The sequence below is a fragment of the Ailuropoda melanoleuca genome, chromosome 9 (genome assembly GCF_002007445.2).
Source record: "Ailuropoda melanoleuca isolate Jingjing chromosome 9, ASM200744v2, whole genome shotgun sequence".
NCBI classification, from domain to species: domain Eukaryota; kingdom Metazoa; phylum Chordata; class Mammalia; order Carnivora; family Ursidae; genus Ailuropoda; species Ailuropoda melanoleuca.
Genome location: NC_048226.1, coordinates 52,189,848 through 52,205,471, shown reverse-complemented (window position 1 = coordinate 52,205,471; position 15,624 = coordinate 52,189,848). Strand labels below are relative to the sequence as shown.

Here is a 15,624-nt window from a genome sequence, read left to right as displayed (position 1 = left end):
AAAGATTTTATTTATTTATTCGACAGAGATAGAGACAGCCAGCGAGAGAGGGAACACAAGCAGGGGGAGTGGGAGAGGAAGAAGCAGGCTCATAGCGGAGGAGCCTGATGTGGGGCTCGATCCCATAATGCCGGGATCACGCCCTGAGCCGAAGGCAGACGCTTAACCGCTGTGCCACCCAGGCGCCCCTACTCAAAGAATTTCTGCACTGGGTTTACCATGAAAATCTCGGTCCGAATGAAGAGAGCCATATTTACCAGAGGGATCTATAGGGTCCTCTCCCTGGAAAATGAGTAAACATCCAGGACATGGACCATCCCAACATTTTTGGTCCTACAAGGATGGCCCTGCTTATCCTAAGAAATAACGTGCATTACACAAACAAAATCATTTCATGATACAGCTATTTGGAAAAATAGAATATTTTTCACTCCATTTATATCCAAGTGACTAAGCTAATTTCCTCTTCACCTTGGTGACAACAATAATATTCTTTTAGACTTAGAATACCAATAGATAGACTACATCTTTCCATTAAATACGGTCAACTTCTTTTAAGGAAAAAAAGACTTCGTTGAAAGATGTGTATGGATCTGGCAGCAATGCAAAAAGCTAAATGGAGCAGCCATTCCATTGCTCTGAATTCAGATGCGATCTGTGAATCTTACAGAATGAGAACACTCAGATTTGTTTCTTGTCATTGTGACAATAACTAATAGACTGATTTTGGTTTTTGTTTTTTAACATCAAATATTCACCAAGGAAGCTTACTAAGATTTTCTTATAATATTGAACATAGGCTGAGGAACATTTTAATTTATATTGTCTTCAAAATTCCAAGGTAGATATGTGAATCCACTCTAAGAACAATAAGGACTACAAAGAGGATGAATTCTGCATGGGAGTCAGATGATGTGTGTCCAAGGTCTAGTTCTACTACCATCTTTGGACAATGAGCAAACTACTCCAGGCATCCTTTCCCCACCCTAAAATCAAAAAGTTAGGATTGACCATTCTAAGGATCCTTCTAGCTCCCAAAAGTCATGATTTGAAAGTAATTTTTAATTTATCAGACACTTCAGCTGAAATACAAATAAGTAGAATGATAGTAGGTCCTGGTATCTCATCTGTATCCCAATTACAAGTAATGCAAAGATTTCTAAAGGGTATTTCAATCAATGTGCCCTTGTTTTGTGCAGCCCATCCCTAAAAGTAAGTGCCTATTAATCTCATATGGTGGGGCTAAGGGCACCTTGGAGGCCCGTGGGGAAGGGAGTCTGGAAGGAATGAGTTCTGCAAAGTTCAAAGCTACACATATTTGCCCCTTTGACAAACCATTCATATGCCACAAAGATTTCCATTTTGCTCTCCTTGGGTTTGACAGTTTATCTGAACTTTCTAGTATGAGTTTGAATCACAAACAAATGTGAGCTACTATGTGGGCCCAAGTGATACAAGATCATATATGAAAAGTCAAGAGACTCAAAGGCTTGTTTTAAGAGAAAGTTTATTTTTACACCTTTGAGGCATTGGTGTGAATACTCATGACACCTAGTGGTCAAAAACTGGGAAATGGAATATTTAAGGAAGAGGAAGTAGAAATGGCCTAAAGGAGAAAGGCTATAGATTAAAGGAAATACTGTTTTACCAAAACACTTATCCCTAAGGGGGTCTGATTCTGAGATCTCTTATTTAAGAAGAAAAACAATGTGAAGAAAACAGAAAACACAAGGCGTGAAATTATTCTTAAAAAGAGAAAGTCTAAAGAATCTGGAAATACATCTACAGAGAATGAAGAACTTCATTCGTGTTCTGGCTACCCAACATGATGAAAAACAATCACTCGAGAACATCTGTGGTATGCCATGGCTCACAAGCACACAGGGATACACACTGGTCTTTAAGACTGGTGAACTGGCAGGTCAATGTCTTTTTAACTCTGTGCCAGCATCTTTTTATTTTCCATATATTGATGCAGTCATAAAAAAGTGTTTCCAAAAAAAAGTAAACTCTCAATTATTCATGATAAATCGAGTTTGCAAAACCTCCAAGGAGAAGAGATGTAAAGCTGGAGTTCCTTTTCAAGAAAAATAGATTATCTCCTCTGTTAAAAACAAAACAAAACTGAGAATCCAAAAGATAATAAAAGAGAAGATACACAGAGATAGAATGGATTTCAAAAATTAATTTACTGCAGGAGTGCAAGCAGGAATGAGCACAACTGTTTACACAGAGAGCCATGTTAATAATATTCCTAGAAGGGGTTACAAGTGACCATTCCTCTTGGTTCTTCCCTCAATATTACGGCACTTCTCAATGAGCTCCATCCTAGGAATTTTATCATAGAAAGCTAATTAGCTCTACTATCCACCTTTCTGTATAAATTAAATATATTCCATACTTTAAAATGAGCTATATAACCTATTGCTTAGACCTCTCCTATCTGAAATATATTCCAGAATATCACTGCTTCTATCAAAGTTTCTCTTACAACTTGTAGGGATGGTGGTGGATGGAGTTATGTAAGTCCTCCCCTTTCGAAAGCAAAGCCCTAAATATCCTGCATACGTATGTATATGCTTTGCCTAAGAAGGATGTTTCCCATTAATATGTTAGCCTAGTTGGTAATTTTTATATTTAAATTAACGATTTCTTAAGAATTATTTATTATTTTAGATCATGTATATTACTGCTCCCCTTCATTATTATAAATAGCCCAAACTGGGAGCGTCTGTAATCTTTTCCAGACCCAGAATTTTCTGAGAATTTAATCGGCTCAGCGGATACATACTTCCCATTACTCTGAGGCTGAAAGTTTAAATTGGAGTTAGCAGACATGCAAAAAAATAAAAAGAGAGTGAGAGAAAGAGAAAAAGAAATCAAGTTCTCAGAATCCAAAGGTCTAGTAAACAAGCTTTCAGGAAGGAGAAGCCAGAATACCTTTCATGCATTGAAGTTTCTCTTGAGAACTGCCTTACAGCCCTTCTGGAATTCAAGAAAGTGGGACCTAGCAGAGACCGCCCCCCATAACCATCTATGCATCACTAGACAAGTCACACAAAAACATTATTGGTCTTCCTTTCTTCATCTTCTAAAATGAAGATATTTTACTAAATGAAATCTAACTAGAGTGCCCTTTGGCTTCAGAATTTGATTTTTTAATAGTTTATTATATCTACTTTTTCTTTTTTTATTATCTCTGCTAATTATGTTCCTCAAGTTCCCAGTTCAATACTCTTTGAGATTTGAACCAAGAAGAGAATAGGAAAACAGTGATGGTATCTGTATTTTCACTGCTTTGAGAAAATAGAAAAGTGTACCAGAAGATTATCTTGAAAAAGAAAGAAAAATAAATACGAACTTACTGTAGGCAGTGACATATGATATTAGTTTTATGTGATATGTACAATAATCTATGACATTTTTAAACATTACTGGTCGGAAAGTTAGACATTGGTAATTAAGTGTTTCAAAAGTGGGAAGGAAATAGGCTTCAGGACGCAAGGGTTCGCAAACTAGAAATTCTTTTTAAACAATTCTACATATTTCCGGAGAGATTCAAATACTTGATATTGGGTTCAATTCTCTTTAAGTTTCCTTCCAGCCCTGAAAATCTAAGATTCTGTATTTATTTCTCCTGGATTTTTCTACCAGATGTCCCTTCCAAGTGCCCCTGGACTTGGAGTCATTTGATTCCATGACTCCTATTTGCTGAAGAAAACCAGAATATGCCACCCTAAAATGTGCCTATTTGCCATACAAATTATTTTGGGCTGAAAACAATGAAGCAGTAATTGCAGACAGAGCTGCCCCCTTTCTGCCTAAACACAGGACATAAGCCTCCTTTTACTGGGGATAAACCCTTATCAGCCCAGACAAGGCCCCAGAAGAATCTGCAAACAAACCTTACTAAATCCTTATCTTCCTAGTAACTTCTTCACTATTTACTGCCTTAAGCCGGAACCCCTTTGTTTTGTCAACTCTCCACAAATTTATTCTTTGTGTAAAAGATACAAAAGCTTCCTGCTCTAGTCACTTTGGGTCCTCATTCTCCTGTGTAGGCTCCATGTATATGTAAAAATTCGATGAAACACCCATGCTTTTCACCTGTTCATCTGTCTTTGTCAGTTTAATGTTCAGACCCAGCCAGGGACCTTAAGAGGAGCAAGGAACCCCGCCCCCTCCATTGCCAACGCACAAGAACAGGAAAGCCAGTTAGTGGACTAATAAAGACAGGAAGGGAAGATGCTTCAGGATAAAGATCATTTTCACTGTTTTTACCATTTTCAAATTTTCCCGGTAAAGAAACAATGAAGTATAGGTAGCTTAGAAAGAGTAAGAAATAAGAAACCGAGAGTGGGCAGACTAGTATCACCAGGCAATGCCTGGGGATGGGGGGGGAATCAGTGTTCTATGTTTGTTTTTGGAATGCTGTTTTTTGCAATCTAGCCCCTTCATGTTCCTTCAAGAGATGCATTCACGTGGTGTTCAAGTGCAATTTGCAAGTGGGTGGCATGGCTTGTATGTTTACAGTAGCACTTCTCAGGAAGGGCTAAAGTAAATCCTGTGGTTGAGAGGATACCTGTACTTGAGAAGCATCGATTGTTTCAGTTCCTGTGATATTTATTTAATGTATAAAGCGTGAGCCAACACATACCGCGCACACCATCAGGCTGTACCTTCTACTCTTACCAGTAGACATTTCAATGTAAGAGCATTAAAAATGAAAAGACAAAGCGATTGGGTCAAATCTGCTAATGTTCCTTTACCAAATAATAAGTTTACCATAGAACCAGGTTGAAAACTCCACATGCTCGTCTAACATTTCAAAGCTGTTTCTTCCTTAAGTAATAAACATGTTTTTAAAGGTAGTGAAAAGATTAATTGTGGAGGGAGGGAAACACAGGATACATAGTGATTGCAGAACCTTTATCTTCCCTTTTAAACCAAATTCCTACTCCGTTAGTCTGTCTTTATGGAGGCTTATCAGGGAGTAGTTGCATATGCTTGACTAGCAAAGAATTTAAGAAAATCTAAACCATGCATATTACTTGTGTACTATACTGTAATACATGAATTCTGTTCAAGACAACTCTTGTGTTTAGATAATGTCATTGTTTCCATGTCAGGCTACTGTATTGTAAACCTAATGAGGGGAGGACCATTTCTTCTTGTTCTTTTTGGAGGGGCAGAGGGAGAGGGAGAGAGAGAATCTCAAGCAGGCTCCACACCCAACATGGAGCCCTACATGGGGATCAATCTCTCGACTCTGAGATCATGATGTGAGCCGAAATCAAGAGTCCGATGTTTAACCGACTGAACTGCCCAGGCACCCCTAGAGTATTTCTAACCCAATGAGAGTTGCCCCAAATAAATATCAGTCTATAATAATAATTTCTTGGATACTACACCATCACCCCATTTTCCCCACCATCTTCTCAGCCAGCAAGAAGTTCCCTGTTTGATAATATACCAGACTATGTGCCCTTGTCAGTCTCCTGTAACCCCTAAACTCATCATTTGGCTCTACCCTGAGCAAATTGGGCCTGTGTCTTCTTGCCCTGAAATGCATCTTCCCTTCTGTCACATATTAGCAAAACAACCTTCTGGGAACCTACCTGGCATCTATTCCACTTTCTCTGAAGGTTTTTTTCTAGAAAGGAGTGCAACTGATTTATAGGACCTTCTGCTTATCCCAGAAACAGTGCTTTTAAAACACACTCTTGTCTTACTGGATTTTAGCAGTAGGCATTCCACTCACTGCCCATTAGTCTTAGAAAATGCACTGACTCCCAGATGAAATTAAATACAATGCCATGAATCCCCTCTCCTATTGTGAGTGATAATGATATTTGATTGGTAAATAGTTATTAGTTTTCTTGGGGAGTTATTGCAAAAGATCAGGAGCAAACATGTATTCATATCCACTATAAAATTTTAGCACAGTAACTGGGGGAAGAATAACTTTAAATGTCAGATAGCACAGATAGCATCCACACATTTCATGTGTTCTACCGAATTATCGAGGAAGCCACATCGTTCCTCAATCCTATTAGGAGTATTTAGCAGTTCAATCTGTTGATCTGCACTTTAATACGTAGACCCTGGAGTCTCTTTACATTGAATAAAACAACATAGCCTGGACTTTGGTTATCTATAAGACCAAAACACTAAAAACAATCCACATGACTATTAATTCTTTTTAAAGTAAATATGTAATTATTAAAGAGAACAAGGCAGCTCTAGATCTGCTGATAAGGACCTATCTCCAAGCTGGGTTGTTAAACTAATAAACCAAATTACAGAGATACATACACAATTACGCCTGCATTTACAAAGAATATTTTTAAGAAAGATAAACAAGAATCAGTTTATCATGACTGTCTCTAAAAAGGAGACCTGGGTGGCTGGGCACTGGGTGGTAGGCAGATTTACTGTTTACTATATACTCTATAATCTTATATTTTGAATTCTATAATATGTGCACTGAATTTATTTACAGATTCACAGGTTCAAAATGATTTACTAATTTTAAAAAGCTGCATAGGTACTGGAATAAGACAGACTTGGGCTAGTGGCCTGATACAGTTACCAGATAAAATACATGACACCCTGTTAAAATTCAGATAAAGAATGAATAAAATAAACTCTAGGTTCTGATTCCACAATTTGTTTTGTTTGTGACGCTAGAAAGTGAGTTAGGTGAGGGTCCTCTGAAGCAGAAGGAAGGAGAGGAAGGCGAGCAAGGACGAGACCTCACGCGAAGACTGTCCCACAAGGGAAGTCCAGAGGGCAAGCTCAGCCTCAGAGCTGTCCCAATCTGCAGCAAGGGAGCTATGCTTCTGTGCCTCACACCCAGGCTGGCAGCACTGGTGGGAAAAGGAGGGGAACATAAATTCTCAGGCACCTCCAGCTTGTAAGTAGAATGGCTCCAGCAGTGGGCAGACAGTGTGGCCAAGAGGAACCACGGCTGTGGCTCTGGAAGTATACCGAGGCGGGGAGAGCAAAAGGAAGGTACAAAAACATATCCAAAGGAACAAGAAATAGGTCACTGGGAGTTAATGGTGAGCAGGGCCACTCCTGTTCCTGCCTCTGGTTCCTGAACCTCTAAATTCCTCCCAGTGTGTACCCAGCGGGATGTAATGGCTTTTGCTCTGTGGTACAAACCACATCCTGAAGGATCATATACCCCACTCTTAGTTGTGCCTTCAGGAGACTGTCCTGTGCTCTATCTGGCTAAAATCTTCTGAGTGAGGTGGCTCACGGTAGGATCAGTGGATTCTGTGATCATTTATACTCTGTCACACCTCATTTACCAGAAGGTGGGTGCCCTGACCCAAGGCCATGTTGTTTCACAGATCAGACACTCTGTGGGCCCTTAGTTAGTGGTGTTAGCCGAGGCCCTACAGCAAGAAGGGAAACCTTCCATCTGGAATATATGTCTGCCTGATCATGATGAATTTAGCCATAGATCCCTCTGAGAAAGAGCTGGAAAAGTCCCTGCTGTACACGTTTACCGCTCATAGCAGGGAGTCCTAACTACTTACTGCTGCATATATCAAATCATGGTTTAAACAATACTTTTTTAAATCTCTCATGGTTTCCACGGGTCAGGAATTCCCCAGGACTCAGCAAGGCTGCTCTGCGTTCTCCAGAAGCCAACCCGGAGGCAAGAATTTTTGTGCAAGCAATTTGTTAAAGGAAGTGCTTGGGAGAGACCTGTAAGGGTGAGAGAAAGAGTGGAGAGGAAGCACGAGCAGGAAGAGGAAACCAAGAGAGGGTGTGAGCTCAGGCAAAGTGCTGCAGAGGGCTGGCTCAACTTGGACGGCGCCGCTCTGAGTGTCACGTACATCTCAGAGCTGTCCTCACCTGATGCAAGGGACCTGAGCTTTCACACTCCCACACCTGTCAGTCATTGTTTATTTGCCACCTCTGGAGCAGGGTGGGTACTGGGTGGAGGGTAAACTCCCAGGCATGCCTTGCTCTCTAGAGTTGCAACTCCAGTATCCACTTCACATTGCTTTTAGACCTCTGTTCCTGGATTCTTAAAAGGGAAATAAATATTTGTATCTACCTCATTTTTTAATGAAACCATGCAAAGTTCTTACCTCAGTATCTGGCACTATTGCAAGAACAGTATTGAAATTCATTATTCGGAACAAGAATTATCCAAAATATACTCCTGGTTCTACATGTTTCCTCTAAATCCTATATCATAATTATGTCCTCACAGGCAGATGCACTCGTTAATTATCAAAGGCAAATGCGAGCATGAGGGACTTCTGAAAGGCTCTGGACACTGTCACATTGAAGGAATTTCAGGGAAGCCAACTGTCGATTCCAGCACCTCACTCTCCTCTGACCAAGAACTTGGCACTAGGCTCTTCTAAGTTAGCCTACATACCAAGAGGCTTTGTGCTAGCTGACTCAGGTTTGTTGCCGCTGTGGTTGCAATATTTTACTATAGAAAATTAACATTTAAAAATTACATAGCTATACATATTTTTTACATGGCTAATTTTTAAAAAGAAGTTTTCCTACATAAAAATACATGAATTTTTCATGTTTAAACATTTCTGAACAGTCAAAATACTACCTGGCACCTAGAAAGGTCTTCAAAAAATAATTAGTCGAATTAATGAATAATGGAGTATTAACCAAATGATTGGGGAAGGGGAGGATAATTACATATCTGTAATCTGTCATCCATCCACCAGTCCAAATCCAAAAGCTCTGAAAACTGATTTTTTTTTTTTATAATTTAGTTGGTGGCAAAATCTAATTGGAGCTGAACTCATTTGGCAGCAAAGCCTGAGATAAACTGACGCAGAGCCATGTATAGTCTTTATTGGCCTCACTTTGTGTGAATATTCATGTGTCACTGCAGGTAGAGTAACGTGTGATTACAGGGCCGCCCCCAGGTGCCTCTGGCAGTTACATAATTGATGGGTTACTATATGGTTTCATGTGTGCATCATATTGACTTTCTAAAATGCAAAACACATTCTGAATTCAAAAATATATCTGGCCCTAGGGATTGAGATATGTGTGTCCACCTTTTACTATGATTCTACCTCATTTTAAACCCTCCAAGTAACTTTCCAGCAGAGCTGGACCCAGTGCATTTCCACCCTCCCCAGCGCCCAGCACAGTTCTTCCTCCTCACGCGCACCTGTCTCCACACCAAGTTCCTTCCATCCTCTGGCCATTGACTCTTACTGAAAAGGCTCTCTCCTGATCATCTCCTGCCTGGCTCTTTTTCTTCCTTCAGGTTTTAACTTAAATTTCTCCTCCTCAGGAAGCTATCTGCAGCCTGAGGTTATGCAGTGGCATAACCACACAGATTTCACATGACCTAGCGGGGCCATCCACACAGATGTGAATGAGAAGACAGGCCCTTCAAGTTGTGCCCAAGGAAACACCACAGCCTTGCATAAAGCCCAGCAAATGAGAAGAGCAAAACTGTCCCATCATAAGTAAAACATTGGTCCTTCAACTTGTCCATTAGGGTTGACTTTAGAATAAAGATTTCTCTACCTTTAGATATTTAATTGTACAAAGGAAAAATGTGTTCCTTGTTAAAGTAGTTTAAGCGCCTCTTAGAGGCAAAATATTTTGTAGGGTAGAAGTCTCCTTAATCAGGTCCTACTGCATTGTACAACTTTTTGAGGTCAGCTGTGTCTGCAACCAGGAAATACTTGGCCCCTGCTATGAAGACTCCTGAGTAAGTGCTCTGGGGACCTAGTAAAAAATACCTTTTAAATATTTTTAAAAGATTTAATTACATCAACATATAAAAATATTCATTGAATCATAGTTAATAACTGAAAATTTTTCAAAAAAGCTTGAACACTTATCAATAGGCAACTGATAAAATAAATAATATAGTGGAAGTAAAGTTAAATATTATTAAGTTAAAAAAACAACGTGGGATAGGGTAGTACAAGATAGCGGTCTACGAAGACCCTGAACTTCCCTCCATCCATGGACACAACAAATCTATAGAGCTACATATGCGGCAATTCTCTCTGAAAAACAAACAAACAAATCCTGAAAACCAGCTGAACAGATTCTCCACAGCAAAAGATAAAAAGGCCACATCAAATCCAGTAGGGGAAGTGGAGACCAGGTCTCTCCAAAAATCCCACATTCAGGGCAGCAAACTGCAATCCGGAGGAGGAGGCGGAGGCGGGGCAGGGGGCGGATGGGCAACAGGTCACAAACACTGAGCTTCTCCCTGAAATTAGGGTATGTGCCCACATCGGGCACTCCAACCCTTTGGCCTTGAACCAGACAGAAGAGACCTCAGAATATCTGGCTTTGAAAACCAGTGGGGCGACTTTCCTGGAGAAACATAGGAGGATAGGGAACAGAGATTCCACTCTAAGCAGGCTCTCACACACACGCATTTGCTGCGAGACCCAGCGCAAAAGCAGCAGATTGAAAAGCGCCTAGACCGTATGCAAGGGAGATATTTGCTAACCTTAAGTCATCTGCGGGAGGTGCGGAAGCTTGTTGGGACTCTCTCCGGACTGGAGGCACAGGCAGGCAGCATTTTTGCATTCTCCCTCCCTTGCAGCAGCAGCAGCAGCAGCAGCAGCAAGGGCTTGCGCCATTGCTGCGCCATCTTTGCACTCTCCCTCTGCCTTGCGGTGCAGGTGTGGGCGGGCGCCATTTTTGTATTCTCTAGCGTCTGCAGGTGAGCACTCCACCCTCCACGCCTCTCCTGCCTTTTTATATACTAACAATGAACTCTCAGAAAGAGAATTTAAGAAAACAATCTCTTTTACAATTTTAACAAGATCTTAGTAGGCTTTTTTTTTATGCCTGTTAGTATTTTATCATATGCCCATACCATTATTATTTAAGCAGTTACCCATTTCTAGAAAGTTCTGTGCTTTTCAATCCTCAGCTAGAGTAAATAGCACTCGGATGAACATCCTCATACCTAAATTTTGAACTATTAGGACCTCTTTTTCTAATTCAGTAGAAGTTGAAGTTAGCTCATCTATCATTAGACAAAGGCCAATTATTTCCTTTGTTAACAAAAGTACAATTCAGCCTCTCAGCCACTGTTGGATCCACAAATAAATGATCCATGGCAAAACCAGCCCTGTCAGTTGAACTCGTGTCTCTTGATTCCCAAATCTATGCCAAATAATTCCTCACTATTTTATTATGTGTCTGTCGCTTGAAAGAAAATTTTAAAAATATTTGGTCCAGTATTTTCACTTGTATTTTGTAGGAGAGTTATTTCTAAATATCAAGTTTTCCATTACTGAAAATGAAACTAGGTTTGTTTGGGTTTGGTTTCTTTTTTGTTTTTTGTCTTCTGTCATTTCCTACTTGAGACCCTCCAATAGTTTCTCTTGACCCACAGATAATCCCAGATTCCTCACTAGCAGCTACCAGATCCTACATGCTCTGTCTCCTACTCGCACGTTAGACTACATTTTGTCCATCGTTGCTTCTCTTTCAATAAACTTCTGTCACTGTCCCACTTTGTCCCCACACAGGGATATTGTCATTGCTAACCTCTCTGCCTAGAATGCTATGTCCCCAGATACTTACTTGCTTACTTTCTGCTCCTTATTCAGGTTTCAATTTAAACTTTACCTCCCTGAAAGGACTTCCCTGACTATCCCAAATAAAGTAGCTTCAACCCTACTCACACTACTATTTATCACACTACTTATCACACAACTGTTTTCATATTTTTTGTTGCTGCATTTATCACTCTATGCCATTTGTTATAATTGTCTGTGTTCTATCTTCCCACACTAGAATGTCAGTTCCATGAAAAAGGACTCTGACCCTGCTCTGTCTGGTTCACTGGCACCAGCACCATAGTAAGTACTCTTTTCAAAATATTATTATTCTCTTCTCAGGCATTTTCAAAGTGTGCAGAGGAGGTATGAGAGGAAGAGATGGGCTTGATCCGAAGTAAATATTCACATATGATCTGCTGACTGGTCCTGACAGACCAGCTGTTATAAGACTCAATTTATTTTCCAGTTGCTGTGGGACCAGTGAGGAGTCATACCACCCTGCCTTTCACAATATTTCAAAACATGTGTCACTCAGCTTTTTAAACCAGTCTATCAGTTTAATCATTTCTTCCTACTAACCCACATCACACATGACCCACCAAATGGCAGTGAATTCTAAGACGGCAACACTAAGAAAGGAGAACAGTGAGTACATGAAACCCAGGGAAAAGCCACCATTATTCCCATGAACTTAAAAGTGAATTTAAAATACAACGAACATTAATAATCATTGATCAATAAGCAGCAGGAATTGAGTAATAATGTAAGTTGTGTAGGCAGCATTAAAATCTAGGCACTAAACACACGGTTCCCAAACTTTTTTTGATTATAGCACAAACACCAGATTTTGAGAAAACAGTTGACATTAAGACTCAAGAAACCACGGAATAAGTTAACAATAAATGCGACATAATTAGACTTGCACATAACAAAGCCTCACATTGCCTACAAAGATCACACGGTCGTGATTCACCATAACCATTCATCCTTAGGCACTCAGATTCTGTTTGAAGGAAACGTAGAAACTTGTAGGCCTCGTAGCACTCAAGGATTTAATCCAAAGGTTAAGTCATCTCTTGGCTGTACGTTTTTCTTTGGTGAGGGTTTGATTTATGTGAAACTATTTTATTTGTAGTAAATTGTATCTAATTTGTACCATGTTCCACAAAGAACTCGGGTGAAGTTCTTGGACAGATATTGCCTGTTGGCAGTACTCAGCTGTAGTAAAATAAATTTTAAATGTTGACCAAAATTGGGCAGCCTATTTCCTGGTAGAACAGAATGTCATGACATACCAGTTCAGGAAAATGAGGGCATGAATACCGTACTCCCTATTTCATTCATATTCTGTAGTCATCAAGCACATTACTTCTAGGGTAAGTAAAAGACCTGATGAAATTTTGAATGATGTGTATGAAGGGTAAGAAATATAGTTTTCAAAAATAAATTGAAGCAAAATCATAAAGGGTCTTAAATAATATTAAAATACGTTAAACAGGCACAAGGAAGCCATTAATTAAAGAATTTAGGGACCGCCTGGGTGGCCCAGTGAGTTAAGCGTCTGCCTTCAGCTCAGGTCATGATCCCAGGGTCCTGGGATCGAGTCCCACATCAGGCTCCCTACGCAGCGGGGAGCCTGCTTCTCCCTCTGCCTACCACTCCCCCTGCTTGTGCTCTGTCTCTCTCTCTCTTTCTCTGACAAATAAATAAAGTCTTAAAAAAAAAGAATTTAATCATTCAACAAATATTTATTGAGTATCTTCTGTGTGCCAAGATGCTTTCTAATTGAGTACTAAGGAATGAACACTGTAAAAACAAAGTCCCTTCATAATGGAGCGTACTTTCCAGTGGGAGAGATGGATAATAATTCCCCCCATTTTTTTTTTAAGATTTCATTTATTTATTTGACAGCAAGAGAGACAGCCAGCGAGAGAGGGAATACAAGCAGGGGGAGTGGGAGAGGAAGAAGCAGGCTCCCAGCAGAGCAGGGAGCCCGAAGTGCGCCTCGATCCCAGGACCCTGGGATCATGCCCTGAGCTGAAGGCAGATGCTTAACCACTGAGCCACCCAGGTACGCCCCCCCATTTTTTTTTAAATTGAATGTATGGTTAGTCAGGACAAGTAAGGGCAAGGACAGTATGAGGGAATAGAGAGTATGGGGGAGGGGTGATAGCTATTATATATGGTGTGATCTGGGAATGACTCATTGCTAGGGTGACATTTGAGAAGAGACCTGAAGGAAGTGAGAAAGCTGAGAAGCCTGGGCTGCAGATTCCTCACGAAAGATTGTTACAGGCTGAGGCAAGAAGTGCAAACATCCTGAGGCAGCACACTTGTGTCAGCAGTCAGTGGCTGAAGGGAAATGTTTGAGAGGAGAGTGGTAGGAGAAGAAATCAGGAGGGGGTGTTGGGAATTTGGGAGACACAGACAAGATTCGATAGGACCTCTGTAAAGGCTTCAGCTTCTTAACAGAGGAGTATATATTTTAATGCTGTTTTTTAAAATGATAGCTCTAGGAGAATAAATATGCCAACAGGAGAGCAGAGGAGATATGGTGGTGTTTGAACCAGGGTGGTATTTGCAGAAGAGGTGAAAAGTAACTGAGTTCTAAATATATTCTGAAGGTAAAGCTGAAATAATTTGCTAATGGATTAGATATACTATCAAAAAGAAAGGAATTAAAGATCACTCTCAGGCTTTTAGGTTTGGAACTGGAAAAATGCCATTCCCATGTATTGAAATGGAGAATACTGCAAGAGGAGTAGGTTTGGGATCAAAGATAAGAAATTTAGTTTTGGACAACATGAGGTTAGCATCATGGGTATTTAAATTTACATTTTAATTGATTAAATTTTAACAAAAAATTCAATTCCTCAAATGCACTTCTACATTTAAAGTGCTCAATACCCACAAACATGTGGTTAGTGGCCACTGTGTTGGATTGTGTGGATGTTATAGCCTGTTTCATTGCAGAGTTCTCTTGAGCGGTACTGGAGACACTGGGCCTTTACTCTGTGCTGGGCCCTGGGCTAAGTGCTTTACATACATTACATTATCTCATTTAATATTTAAAACAATTCTATGAGTCAGGTAATGTAGTGTCTTTTTACAAAGAAGGTAACTAAGGATCAGAAGTCAAGTAACTTGCTCTGAGTTACAGAGTTCTTAAAGGGTAGAGAGCCAGAACTGAATTACAGGACTGTCTACTTCCATAGCTCAAGCACTTACATCAGCACATTATATTTTAGGAAGATGTAACTAGTTGGAAATTAAACACAGCATCCATAGGGAAATGTCCAGTGGGTTATTGGCAACAAAGTGTTGATGCATAGAAAAGAAAATAGGAGATCTGATAGATCTGGGGTAAAAGCAAATCTCCCAAGAGATCCTATGTGTTGTAGAACTAGTTAAGAGAATACAGAAATGTTCAATGAAGGCACTACTTTATATCTTTTGCTAAGAGGTCAACTGACATTAAATAATCGCTTAGCAGAAAGAAGGGCTTAATTGACACCAGGAAATATAAAGTTGAGATACATTTGCTCTACCCAGGGTTCTCAAATGGGTATGATACCATACCCTTATAGTTCATATGGAAATGGGGGGTGTTTGGGGTAGACTGATGGAAACCATGAGCATTCTGTGGCCATGATCTTAGGATGCTAAAAGTCTTATGATGCTTGCCATACTCCAGTACAGTGAAAAATTCTCTCACCCAAAATGTCAACAGCTCCCATGTAAGAGACATGAGCCTATTGTTCCTCAAGCAACACTCCACAGTCCATAAACTGAGGCAGTACAGGCATTAAACAGGGTGACAGAATTCCTGAATAATAGTTATTAGTAGCACAGGCTTGACCATCAGATGAACTTGTGCTCCAATCTGCGCTCTCACTTGTGCTCACTGTATGGCTTGCAACCCCATTACCTAGACTCTGAGCCCTAGTTTCCTTATCTAAACAAGGCAGAAAACAATAGTTAATGCACATAATCTAACATGGTTCTACGAATTACAAAACTCTGGAAATACTTGGCCCGGTGTTTGGTTCAGGGAGGGTTGTAGTCAGCGTACACT

General features: G+C 40.2%; 1 long non-coding RNA gene across 1 annotated transcript in view; it reads left to right on the top strand.

Annotated features, from left to right (window-relative positions):
• The window catches only part of LOC117803764, a 69,793-nt gene that overhangs the window by 37,423 nt on the left and 16,746 nt on the right, over positions 1–15,624 (top strand). The window contains exon 2 of the long non-coding RNA XR_004627833.1: positions 11,785–11,849. This is a non-coding gene — a long non-coding RNA (uncharacterized LOC117803764). The remainder of the gene's footprint in view (positions 1–11,784; positions 11,850–15,624) is intronic.